Below are 13339 nucleotides of genomic sequence, written 5' to 3' on the forward strand. Positions count from 1 at the left end.
GAGCCGGTCAGAAATTTCATTCAGATCGATTTTTTTTCCACGCTTAAGTTTGCCTCGGGAAAATCTCCGGCATGATGTTGTCATCCCTACAGTGAGCGCGTGTGACAGTGTGCCTCAGTGTCTCATGGGCTGTTAAATATCATTTTGCCGTGACCTCGGCATGCAAAACGTCTGAAAATGAACTGAAAGTGACCTGCTGTCAGAGTGTCTCTCAGAACGCCCTGCATGGATTTCCCATCATCGATGTGTTTAATATAATGAAATCAATAATGTAGCACTTTGCTCCCGAATGGGCTTAAAGATTTACGCCACCTCATATCCTCTCTCTTTTCACCAACCTAATTACACTACCCAGTGTGCCAACCGTTTTTTTTTTTTTGTCCTCCATGTCTATCATTTATTCTGTGTTTTTTGTGGTTATTGTGCTAAAACAGCAGTTTTAATAAGGCTCGATGATTATCTGTGACAGCTTGGTCAGGAATTAACCTTGCTGTGACACACCAAGCGGCCCGTGCCACCTCTCTGACACCTCTACACTGAGCCGAGCCCAGGCTCATGCTTGATCCTGGCCTGCGCTGGTGTGTTTGTTTAGCTGACACTTTAACCTTCATCTCTGAACAATACAGCAAGAACTGTGTGTGTGTGTGTGTGTGTGTGTGTGTGTGTGTGTGTGTGTGTGTGTGTGTGTGTGTGTGTGTTAGAGAGAGAGAGAGAGAGAGAGCAAGAGAGAGCAAGAAAGCAAGATAGACAGAAACAGAGAAAAAGATAGCAATGGTCATTTGACACATCTCCTTAAGGCAATGTTTACTTTATCATCTTTGGCAGTGCTTATTGGTAGTCGCTAATCAAGTGGAAGAGAGAGGTGTGCGCCACCCTAATGCACAGCAGCTGACAAATATATTATTAACCGCAGCATGACGTGCGACCTTGCCCGTGTCACCTGAGGACCTGCTGGCACACACTCTACCAGTTGAAACGACCTTCAAATTAAATCCTCACAGAGGTCAATAAACTAAATAATTCACAAAGGTCATTTGGTTTGTGCTGAAATCTGCTAAAAAACAAAAAAAGAAAACATGCGATGCACGCAAATACACACAGGGCAAATCTTTAACTTATACGCAGTCTAATAGTGGTCTTATCAGAAATGTTGTGGATTCTGACAAAATGGCAAACTTGTTTATCACTATTCTATTCTACACTTGACTTTAACTTGACATATTGTTTATCGCAAGCCTTTGTACAAAAAAACTTACATCAGCTATTTCCGGGTTCCGGAAATAACTGCAGTTTTCTTTCACTTTATCTAACTTTAATTAGGTGAAATAACTGGCCAGATTATTACTTAACATGAGATAAACAACTATAAGAACATAAATGATACTGGTCTGGTCATGTCTGGCAATGAACTATGCAATGCTAAATGAACATTTAGTAACTTACGGTGAATTTAAAATAAGCACTTGACTATTTTTAGAGGAACTACTGTAATTGAAACGGGGGTATTTTATTTTATTTTTTAAAAGATAAGCTAGCTACCATTAGGCTAACTATTAGATCACGTGTTATAAATAGGCAAGTTCGATATATAGAACGTATAATTCAAATCAGTAACTTGTAAAGTAAAAAATCCAGCTAAAGAAGCAAGAATAAAAAGCTGGTGGCGATTTCATATGATCACCATTTTGAACAACATTTATTTATTTGATCAGTTTCTTACTTAATTTCATCTCCATCCTTGTTGAAGCTTATCAGCATGTCTAGATAAGACAAAACACCTCCACAGTAAATCTGTCCACAATGGAAGGTAATCTAACCCTCCAAACCCACTACACTTATAATTAGTGAAGCTCGTGACAATTACTCAATGACACCGACTGTATGTATGGGCCATAATGAAAATCTGCCACTCTGGAATAAATTTGAATATTAATGATGCGCCTGCCTAAGTAGGCACAATCTTCAGCCCTCACTCTAATCCTACCCACATGAGGTAGGCTCATCAGACTGCACCGAAAGGTCATGTTTAAGGGAAGGAACATCAACACGGACAGGATCAGCAAAAACAGGTCAATATTTAGTTCTTGCAGAAAGCCTGGTTGCATATTTCAATGAGCAATAGCTGGATAAACAATGCTGTGGATAAAATATAGTTGTAATACAGTAGTGTCTGTGTGGTTAATTTTTTCTGGTAAAAGTGTTCGTATTCTGTGAAATCTTCAGTCAAGGACACAACTATGGACTGTTTATCTCCATAATGTCTGTTATTCTTGGCTAGTGATTAGAGAGTAGTTTTTTTTCTGTCATTGGTGGAGGTGGTGCTGTTCTGTCATTCTGTAACTATTGATTTATATATCTAACCTTGGTAATCCCCCAACTACTCAATGGTAGTTTTGTTTGGCAGCAAATTCACAGATTAACACTGAAAAAAAACGGGTTTTGTTTTCTGTGAAACACACACTAATGTCACTGTCTGATCCACAGCAGGTGGACCTGGCCTTGAGCTCAAAGGACATTAACTAGTTGTATAATTATTCTCTTAGAGCAACACCCTAACTGGAATCATTTCTTGGACACTCCTCAGTAACATCATTTGTCATAACATCTTTATTCACTGATGCTTGGTAAAATTGTCAGCTTTGGATGTAGATGAAACATTGATGAGGTCAGCTGAATAGCTTTGCATAATATATTTGTGTAACTTTTCAAACCAAGTTATACTAGTGGCTGAATAATATCGTTACCTTCAGCCAAATACATAAGGCTGTATAAAGGTAGCTAGTTAAGTTGAAACAAAATATATGTTTGCAAATATATAAACTATAATTAAGCTGTAGGTATGCAAGCACAAATGTGAGTGAATAAGCTATTTACTTTCATTGCAATCATACTATTTGACTGGACTTGTAGTAACGTGTTTTGTGTCATGGAACCCAGATTTGGTGTACAGAATTACTGGACTGGCCAAGGATGATATATGTGATGCCGGTGTTAAGTTTGAAAGCCGAAAAATTAACGTCAGATAGCATGAGCTATGTAAATATAAAGGCCTTATCTCTTAAAAAGGCTAATGCTGTTAGAAACACGGCGTACTGAGGTTTCTGTCCTCTATTTGGAACACAGTAAAACAGAGTAAACTGTATATTACACATTAAACAAAGCAAGACCTTGCTAAAAGGCAAACATTTCTGAAACTAGAGGGTTGAGTCTTGTACACCCTTTCCCATATTCAACAACTCATCATACCACAAGCATCAGATGGGATAAGCCTTCTGATCTCTAGAGTTGCTTTTTTTCTAGGTGGATCGTATAATTAGACGTCACATAAGTGACATCTTCCGAGTTGCTGACACTCTACTATTTTTCAGCCAAGGCAGCAAGTCTTGAGGCGTCCTGTATATCAATGTTTTGGCTCATCTGACAAGACACTGTATGTTGTTTTGCATAAAATGTTTTGCAGTTCCGTGGAGGAGAGGTCGCTTTCTATGACTGGAACAAACTGCTGGCAAAAGCAAAAAGGCCGTCTTAAACAGTTCTACCTCGAGGCTTGGAACAAGCAAAATTGTCTTGCACTGAGCAAAGAATGAGATATAAATTCCGCCTGGCTCTGCTGAATAAGATCTGGGATGCTTGTTGGAAAATGTGTGTGGATATGTGCGTGCAAATGAAAATGTCAGAGCATGGGTGGGTGGTTAGAGGAGATAGACTTTAATTGCATGAAGGACAAAGTTACCGACCTGCAGCGGTAACGGAGGATTGTATTTCAGCTCCATCCCAAGGTCAGGCCACTTATTTTACCTCTCTGCCTTTCGTAATGTGTTTTCTGTCAGGAACTACAGGCTAGTTAGGGGATGTTTAGATATCCAGGACTGCCTAAGAAAGACCAGAGGCATCGGGTATAATGCAATTCACAGCTGTAAGTATTCTCCCAGACTGGGCCGCATGCACGGATAAGATTTCTCAAGACGTAGCGGCCAAGGAAGCCGTTGCATTTAACATTGCCACACATTATAAAAATGCTCAAACCAGTATTAGAGGCTAAATATGCTAAATCTGCCTCCAGGATAGTGATAAGAATGCAGCAAGCCAGAGATCCAAGGGCATCTCTGTCTGGCTTAATGCAGGTCAGGACTGCTATCGACTGGCATGCAAGGCCGATGTCTCCAATTTAAACTCCATTTGTATCTGTAATGTCACTCCACCGGCTCCTCATATTACCTGACGGCTTTGCTAATTTTATAACCCACACATGTCATCCATGTACTTTTAATGCACACATCCTGAAATGCAAAATCGCTGCCACTGGTATAACAGTGTCATGGAAATATTTACTTCCTCCAGTCAGCACTTATCGATCGGTGGTATTTATGATACACATATTACCTTGGCCTTCTTTTGTGCGCGACGGGGAAGAGGGGTTACGGTATAATGTCACCACTCTGTATAATATCCAACCTGGATTATGGATCATCTTTAGGGCTTTATGGATCGTCCCTGGTGCCTGCAAAAGCTCTGGGATTGCAGAATCTGTATTAAGCTGTTATGAAGTTTCAGTCACCAATTCCCCCAGACACCCCTCCCCACCCCCTTCTTCAAACGGAGAGTTTTATCATCGGACACTCTGTTAAAATGCCTCGGACTGTTCCATGCTGATCTGATAATGAGTAAACAGGGGCGATTGAATGTCAATGGCCCCGTGGGAACTGAGGGAACGTGCCTGGGGGACATTGACGGGGACGCCTGTCATCTCCCCCTCTCACACACACAGATATACACATACTGGCCCTGAAAAGAGGCAGAGAAGAGTGTGTAACCTTGTGAAACTGTCTTTTTGTCCTCTACTCGGCTCACCACGTGCTTTGTGAAAAGGGGGACTTGGTGACAAGTACAGGCCTCAATCACACCACACAGATATAGTTGCTTTAAAGCTTTTCTTTTGTCTCTAATTTCTTTCATTTTCCTCATTGCATCCTGCACACCTGTATTTTCCAATACAATGCAGTAAATTGCATAATGCACTCTGTATTATGCGCGCATTATAGATAAATGAGTTATGTGTTGGCCTTAACAGTGGCAATTTGACATGGATGACTAGATTCAAAAGCTGTAAAACACACGGCAAGAGAGAGCATGCATGCGTGTACGGGAGCGCACGTGAGAGAGAGAGAGAGAGAGAGAGAGAGAGAGAGAGAGAGTGAGTAATGGGATCGCTCTGACGTTGGTAATAAAATCTCATCCAAGACACTTTCTCGACTGTGTCAATTAGAACACCCTATTGTTCTTGTAAGCCGAGCCTGTATATTTCATTGCTGGTTTATCTAGATTTGGATCTGAGGGTTGTGAGGTGTGACAAGGAAGTGTGCACCACTGCGCTCACATTAGCTGACCTACAAAAAAGAAAAAAGAATCAACAGTATCATGAAAGTGTGACGTGTAAAGTTGCTGTGACAAACAGTGAAGCTGAGCCTGTCAGAATCAGGTTTTTACCAGTTTTCCAGGAGTCACGTGTCTTCGAGTAACGTCTGAAGGAGAAAGAAAAACAGCAGCCTAGAATGTTGTGACTGGGCATTCAAATCCCTCAGCAGGGTGAAGAGGTGTTTTTTTTTTTTTTTTTTTTCGAGTGGCACTGCCCTTGTTAGCTGATATTCAAATGAAGAAGAGTGAGAGAGCGTGGCTTCCTCTCCGACCACCAGCTGAACTCGCAGGGATTAGTTTGAGCACATGAAGTAGGTCATTGTGGCACAGTGGCAAAATGCACCAATGCACTGGATGACCCGAAACAACCCGTGTGTGAGTGGCGAGATTATAACACAAACTCGTTCGCCTTCACTTCAGTAGTGTTTCTGAATGGAAAATGTAAACCTTCCAAAACTGCCAAAAAATGAGTGATCTTTGTGTGATTTTTAGAGGAACTGTAATGCTTTCTTAGACGGCTATCTACTAACAAGCAAGTTACAAACAAACAATTTTTAGTTATTTAGAAAATTAGTTTTAAAAAAAAACTTTTCTTTTTTAGCTCTGTGCTCCAAAGCTTTGCAAATTTTTTAAAAGTTTATCTAGATCAACTCGGCTCAGACAGAAATTTCACTGCTTCCTGAATCCTCTTTTATTTTTTTGATTTCTCTCCTCTTAAGGTGTTGAACCAAAGCTGGACCACAGATGGAGTTTGTTTTTTCTACTAGATGCTGCTTGATGGGAAGTGAATTGCGAGTCGATCTTGAGCAGCTCTCCCACTTTTACTGAAAAGTAATAATTTAATATACAAAATGTACAATTAATACATTGACAAGTATCTTATTAAATCGTGCCAAAGCAAATTATGATGCATTTTACGAGACATTAATGCTTCAAGGAAACAACCTCAAGCATGGAGTTAGAAAAAAATGTTTTTCAATATTTTTTTATTTTTAATATCCTTATATTATTAGATTTTAATGTAATATATGGCAGCTCTTACAGAAATGTATTACATCTTGTTACATACACAGTATATACTATATGTTTTTCCTGAATGATTTGTGCTTGTATTTATTTTTCCCCATGTACAGTATGTGGGTTTATGTTTTTTTTAGATGTGAATTACTCCCAATTCCTTTTCACATTGTGATAACATATTTTTCGTGTGTTGGCATTAAAATGCATGCCATCCTGAGATTTGTGAGGTTTTCTGCTTTCGTGATATACTACACAAATAATCAGGTGGGGAAATGTGTACGATCATACATAAGATGCATGCGATTTTTTTATTTGTTTCTATATAAGATACTCAGGATATTTTTTACAGCGCCAATGCAAACATGATAAAATAGAAGTCCTTGTGCACCAGCTCTTTCAAATGATGAACATCAGCAGGATCAACTCCAACCTATATTTCTTTTCTGAGCACATGATGCCAAAGTCCTAAAGACATGAGAAAGCGTCAGGCAGCGTGTATTCCCTACGCCGTCATTCACTAGGGAGGTTTTAAACTTGTTTAATTTATTCATGAAACGACATTCAAACCACTTGTCACTTTTGATTAACACAGGGAACGCCGCGTGAGAAGCTTTGCTTATGCACGAGAAAGAGAGAAAGAGAAGCTGCGTTCCTTCAGGCACAAAGCTTTCTATGCCAGCTTCTATAAAAATGCTCCAGTGTCATATATCTGCAGACTCTCCTTTTTTACAGTCAATCTCCTGATTTCTATTTCCATGGCAGTACATGTGCAGGAAAAAACATAAATATCGCCACATGAAACAACACACATACGGGTGAAATGAGACACCGGTGATCATGAAGAGACACATCAGCAAGCTGGAGAGTATAATGTTCATACCTGCCTGGTTGGGAGATTTGGTTTCAAGATGTCACATTCTTTCACAGAGACGTTTCTGGGTCTCTCACAGAAATGGAATTTTACATGAGCTGGCACCCAGCAAATATGATCATTTGTGAGTTTTTTTTTTATTTAGGGCATGTTGTTTTTGGCAGCAGATGCAGTTGGCATTAATGCTGTGTCATTTAAACCATAAATGATGCTGAAGTGTTTGGATTCGCTCTGGTTTTTATTCTGCTCTCTGTGCAAAACCAGTCGAGGAAGAATTGACGTTCATGGGGTGTCAAAACGTACGGACGGTCTTCTGATGTCATATAATTAAACCTTGTGTTGTACAATTCTCTGGATCTGAGTAGGCCAAAAAAAGACATTTGTGTAATTTCTACATCACACACTTTTCACAAAGGTTATAGTTTGGCTCCATATATACATATACTGTTAAAATAGCAGTTGAATTCTTATCCGAATGCTTGTCTCAAATCTGATTTATCAGACGGTGTTGCTTAATAATTTTATAGCAGCAGCTCAAACAGTAGTGCAAATGTACGGTAATTCAAATCACAGCATTTTATCATATATTGATATGTTATAATTTTTACTTGAACAACTTACACAGGGATTTGAATGGTACAAACCGAAAATCTAATAATAAAGTGCTAATTTCTGTTAATATTTATGGAAGGAGTTCCCAGTGTAACTAAATCCATCACAATTACAGCTTTATATTTTCCCCCACAGGAGAGTTTTTAACACAGAGAACGTTCAGGTTTTTCAGTAAAATTTTTAACTGAATTTCTTCAGTAACATCACAGTAACGTTAAGAAAGTAGCAAAAAAGGGACTGGTGTTTGTAGCTGCTATAACATACAGTATATCATAACTGAAACTTCTTTCACAGAGGTACCAGAACACTAAATGGTTAAAAAGAGTGACATAAATTGTTATTGTTGGCAAATCATTGAGGTATAAAAAAACAAGACATTCAGAGGTGTGTTATTGAAAAAAATAAGAAGCATTGCAATGGTTCTATTTAAATCTACTTGATGTCAGGCCATATATTGATGATTTTTTTTTATAACAGAACACAGATACAAATCGGATTATCTACATTACCTTTAACCAAATTCATAATTTAGATTTCATGCCACACCCTCTATCTGAGTCTCATTCTGTTTGATGCAATTTATTACGACACTGTTGATGTTCAGATGGTTTTACAGAGCCAAAGACAATTGTGTGATTTAAGCAAAATACTAAACTCAAGCCTTTCCCTTAAATGTTAACACTGAGTAAACATTGAGCGAACCTGGATCCCTTTTTTCTTTCACAGTGTTGGACTGCACTTTACCCTCAGATCCATGTGCACTAGTTTTTAATCTCTGGACTTCACTACGTAAAGTTTACGGTCAAAGTTCTAGGACGAGTGATGACCTGGTTCTCAGTGCTAAATTCGTCTAGTCTTTTCTAGAGACACTTATCATTAGCGGTCCAGAAATAATTTATTTAGGAAGTTAATGTGTAATCCAATGTGGCGAGGGTCCTGGATCCAAGTTCACAAAGCTGAGATTGTGTAGTGTGTGTGTGTGTGTGTGTGTGTGTGTGTGTGTGTGTGTGTGTGTGTGTGTGTGTGTGTGTGTATATGTGTGTGTGTGTGTAATAAGCCTGTTTGCACCTGCCCGCAGTTTCTTTTCTCTCCTCTGTACACCAGCAACTTGGTGGCTTATGCCACAAAAAGGTCAAAAGGCCAAAGGTTAATGCCTTCTGGCCCTGAAACCTTGAGACAGTGAGGCGTCAGAATCCAGACTCGTTGCCCCTGAGTGTCCTCTTGACAGGACAGTCTGACACACTGGGGTAAAAGACGCATAAAGGTCTATTCTGTTGGCACCAGCGCATGGATCATCTTATTGCTGGATATAAAACAAATCTGAGGGCTTTTCTTATCTGCCTTACTAACCTCTGTGTGAACCTTTGCTGCACAGACTATTATTCAAGCCAAACACCAGCCTGTGTTGTGTGTTAATTGCACACAACATTTGAAAAAGTATTCATATTTACATGATGAGGTGTGGCTAGATTTCAAGTATGAGCTGATCTTTAGAATTGTAGAATCCAAAAATAAAAATAGCTATTAATTACTTACAATCTAAGCCTATAATATTACACTTATCTTGTATTCAGGGGTTTGATCAGGTAGGATGTAATTAAATTCCAATCCAACACTATTTCCAGAACAGTTATTACATAGTTGCTCGTCCTTTATGCCTACTATTTATTTTTTACTATATTTGATATTTTTGAAATCATGACTTTTATTTTACTTATTAACTAACTATAAAATATGTAATAACATACAATAAAATATACTAGAATTTATAGGGTTTTTTTTACTATGCAAATGATCTGGTTCGTTTCAGTGCCACGTTCACATTAGTTAATTTCACTGCATTATGACATTGCCAGTAGGTGTTCCTACTGCTGGTTGACATAATAGTAGCTGGAAAAACTAGCATTCTGATTGGACAACAAATCAGGAGATGGATCACGTGTGTTTTGCTGTCTTCACCTCCATTGGTAATCGCTGCACCAAATCACTCCGTATTTGTACAAAAAGCTTTTTAAAATTGTGTTGCTGCACTTGTACGTGTTCGACGTCTTGTTGAAAATTAATGCTCTCCAGTTGCTTTTAAGCTTAGAGTGATTGTATAAAACTGTCACAGGTTCAAGAGTCAAGAGAGTCAAGAAGCTTTTGTTGTCGTTTCAACCATATATAGCTGACACAGTCCACAGTGAAATAAAACAACGTTCCTCCTGAACCCTGGTGCTACATACAACAACAATCACAGAAAACACAGGGCTAAGGACTAGCGTCCTCGCCACATAAAGTGCATCGTGTGCAACCTGGTGCAAACAGTGCAAAGACAACACAAGACAGTGGAAGACAATACAGGACAATGCAAGACAACACAAGACAGTGTAAGAAAAATACACAAAATACAAAATAGCGTCGCCAGTAAACCTGTTGTATATTGCACACTGCGATGTGTAAAGGACGTAAAGTGAAGGTTGGTTATAGATCAGAGGTTTTTTTTATGTAATAAAACGCATTACTTTGCGGCAGTGTTTTATTTTTGTCTGACAAAATCATGACATTGTAAAGAATGTTGTGGATCAACCATGAAACAAGTTTAGCACTTGTGTTATATAAGCATTGTTACAACCTGCGAGACAAAGGTTTTCATGTTTTTGTTGTCTACCGCACCGCATCGTACTCGAAATTCACATTTGTATGAGCTCAATGTGCGGTTAATTCGAATGTATTTACATGCCAATTGGGTGAACAGCACTTTTATACCCATCAGACAACCCCCAACCCCAAGTGATAGCGTTCATTGTGCTAGCCAGCATGTTGTTTTTAACCAAATCAAATCCACAAATCAAATTCCCCCACTTTACACCAGTGCTCCTATTTACATTCAAATGATTCATGAACTTATCTTAAATCTTAGAGACCTTGAAAAAAGCATCAGTTGAAACCGCATTTGCATGGTGTTTGCATGATATCATCTCTGAGCACTTCGATTAAAAAACATAAAAGAACATTTGGCCTGTGTCAGACAGGACAAGTGAGTGAAGGCTCGTATAATGGCTAAAACTTGTAAAGCGTTCTAAATGGAGTGGAAACTCTGACCCCAGCTTAAACAGCACGAGACGATATTTGTTTAAATGCAGAATTGCCTCGTTATAGTTCTTAGGAAAGAAAAAAAAACGTTGAGCTGCCGTGCTCAACGTACATGAACATGCCTGGACCAAAAGAAAGCACACATGCTCTTCTGTTCGCGGGTCAAAGGTCGAAGTTCCATGAACCACATTTCTGTGAAAATCTTTGGGGGCAGAGGTCGATTGGGCTGGGGGAGGAACGAAAGGGAGGATATTGTATCTCTATTCATGTGGCGTCTGAGGTCAAAGTTTAAAGATTAAAGGTCACTGAGTTTCCAGAGTCAACTTGGCGAGATTGCTGAATCTTTGCTGCGCCGTGACCCTGTTATGATTACTAGATCATCGGTTATGTACCTTCACGAGTTAGTTCTGAGTCTGGGTGACTTTTGTTCAGCAATAAATTTGTTGAACATTCTGATTTATTTTCATTCTGTTTATTTCTGTTACAGTAACGGTCACTGGTGTTGCACAAGCCTGAAGCACATGAGCTGGAAGAGAGTCAAATGATGAAAGAAAAAAAAAAAACATAATTCAAAAAAAGTGCTGTGGGTACAATTGAGCTCAGTTAGTCAAGTCGCAAATCAAACAAATTGTGTCTTACTTAGTGAGAAAGCCATGATTCCTGGAAAATTTTTCCACAGAATCTGTGACTAAGCTAGCTGCCTTGGCTAATGTTATTAGGGAAAAAATATTTTTTGCTCTGTTATGTGGTACAAGTTTTAACTACTGTTAAATGAACGGCTGAGACTTATATAATAGCGACCTGAGACGCATTGTAGTTTTTCCCAATAGTATATTCCTGCACTTGAAGGAACAGGTATGTAGATGTTTACTCAGCTTTAAATATATTAAAGAAAGCATTTGGTTTGATTTGATACAAAATAGTTTAAATGGCTTGAATCGCGTAACATGTCGTTAGGGATGGACATATCAATAGAGCTATTCATAATTTCAATATTGATCATTGTTTTTGTTTTTTTTATCTATGACATTAAAATTGAAATGTTACACATAGATCACACCCAAAACTCAAAAGCCTTAAACTTTTAAAAAGCAGTTCTATTCTTTTTTTTATGTAGTGTACAATAAGACCAAAACAAAAAAAAAACGAATCAAGTATATTTGGTCCCCCATCAAGATTTACTCATCTTCATTAACTGGTTCAGTCCATCTAAGGTCACCGTTCACACACACACACACACACACACACACACACACACACACACACATACACACCCTGGGGCAATCTGCCTACCTGCATGACAGTGGGAGAAAACTGGAAAAACTTGACAACCCCCCAACACACAAAACTATCAACACAATCAACAATTCAACAATAAAATCTGATTGAGAGGAACAGTGTTGAATTATTAATTTCACAAATAATTATTGATATTTGTGTTTGCAAATTCAGATTGTAGAAGATCAAAACCTTTTCCCCCCTTTTTTAGATTCACAAAAAAGATTTTGCATCAGGTCATCTACATCAGGATACAGTTTTTTTTGTTTTGTTTTGTTTGTTTGGTTTTTTTACGTCAGGATACTGGTCTGGGAGAGATTTGCTGATGATACTGTACAGTAATTCAGTAATTCAGTCAGGCACAGCTTTTGTTACTGCAGAGTCCTACACCTTTAAGGCTGCTGTGTGGGCGGGCCATGAGTGGGCGGAGCCTAAACATGGACCATTTCGACATGCCCTACTGAATCGACTCATTTAAACTATGACTCATTTGACTCACCACAAAGGCTGGCATGCCTAAAAACAATCAGATCACATTCTCAGAATCAGATCAAACTCAGTTTTAAGATTTATTTCTTTTTCTCTCGTTGATAGCTTAAGGTTTTGCTGAGGTATGTAAATCAGGTGTGTTGGCAATATCAAAAACCTCAAACCATGTAGTTTTTAGGGGGTCCCCAGGGAACTGAGAAGAGAAAATGATGCAATTCTGGTGCCTTTCTGCTCCATAGTAAAGCACAAGTGTTTTCTACAGATTCATAGCAATCTATTTCATTCTAAAAGAATTTCCACTTGTAATAATACACCTTTTACAGTCCACAGCGCAAGTTAGTGACAATTAAACCACAGTGATTGTTTCCTAAATGTTGCTCTGATTGTAATTTAGAGGATTATATTATTTCTATTGTTTCTATAGAGACATGGCAGCTTATTTATGTTATTTAACCCTAAAAATAGGTTGTTTCTAGCAAAGTTTTAATGATCACCCATATTTATTTTTTAGTCAGTATATTGGGATACAAAGAAAATCAGGAAATATTTACACTAAATAAAGAAAAAAAACTAATTATT

This window comes from Silurus meridionalis, chromosome 11 (genome assembly GCF_014805685.1).
Source record: "Silurus meridionalis isolate SWU-2019-XX chromosome 11, ASM1480568v1, whole genome shotgun sequence".
Classification (NCBI taxonomy): Eukaryota; Metazoa; Chordata; class Actinopteri; order Siluriformes; family Siluridae; genus Silurus; species Silurus meridionalis.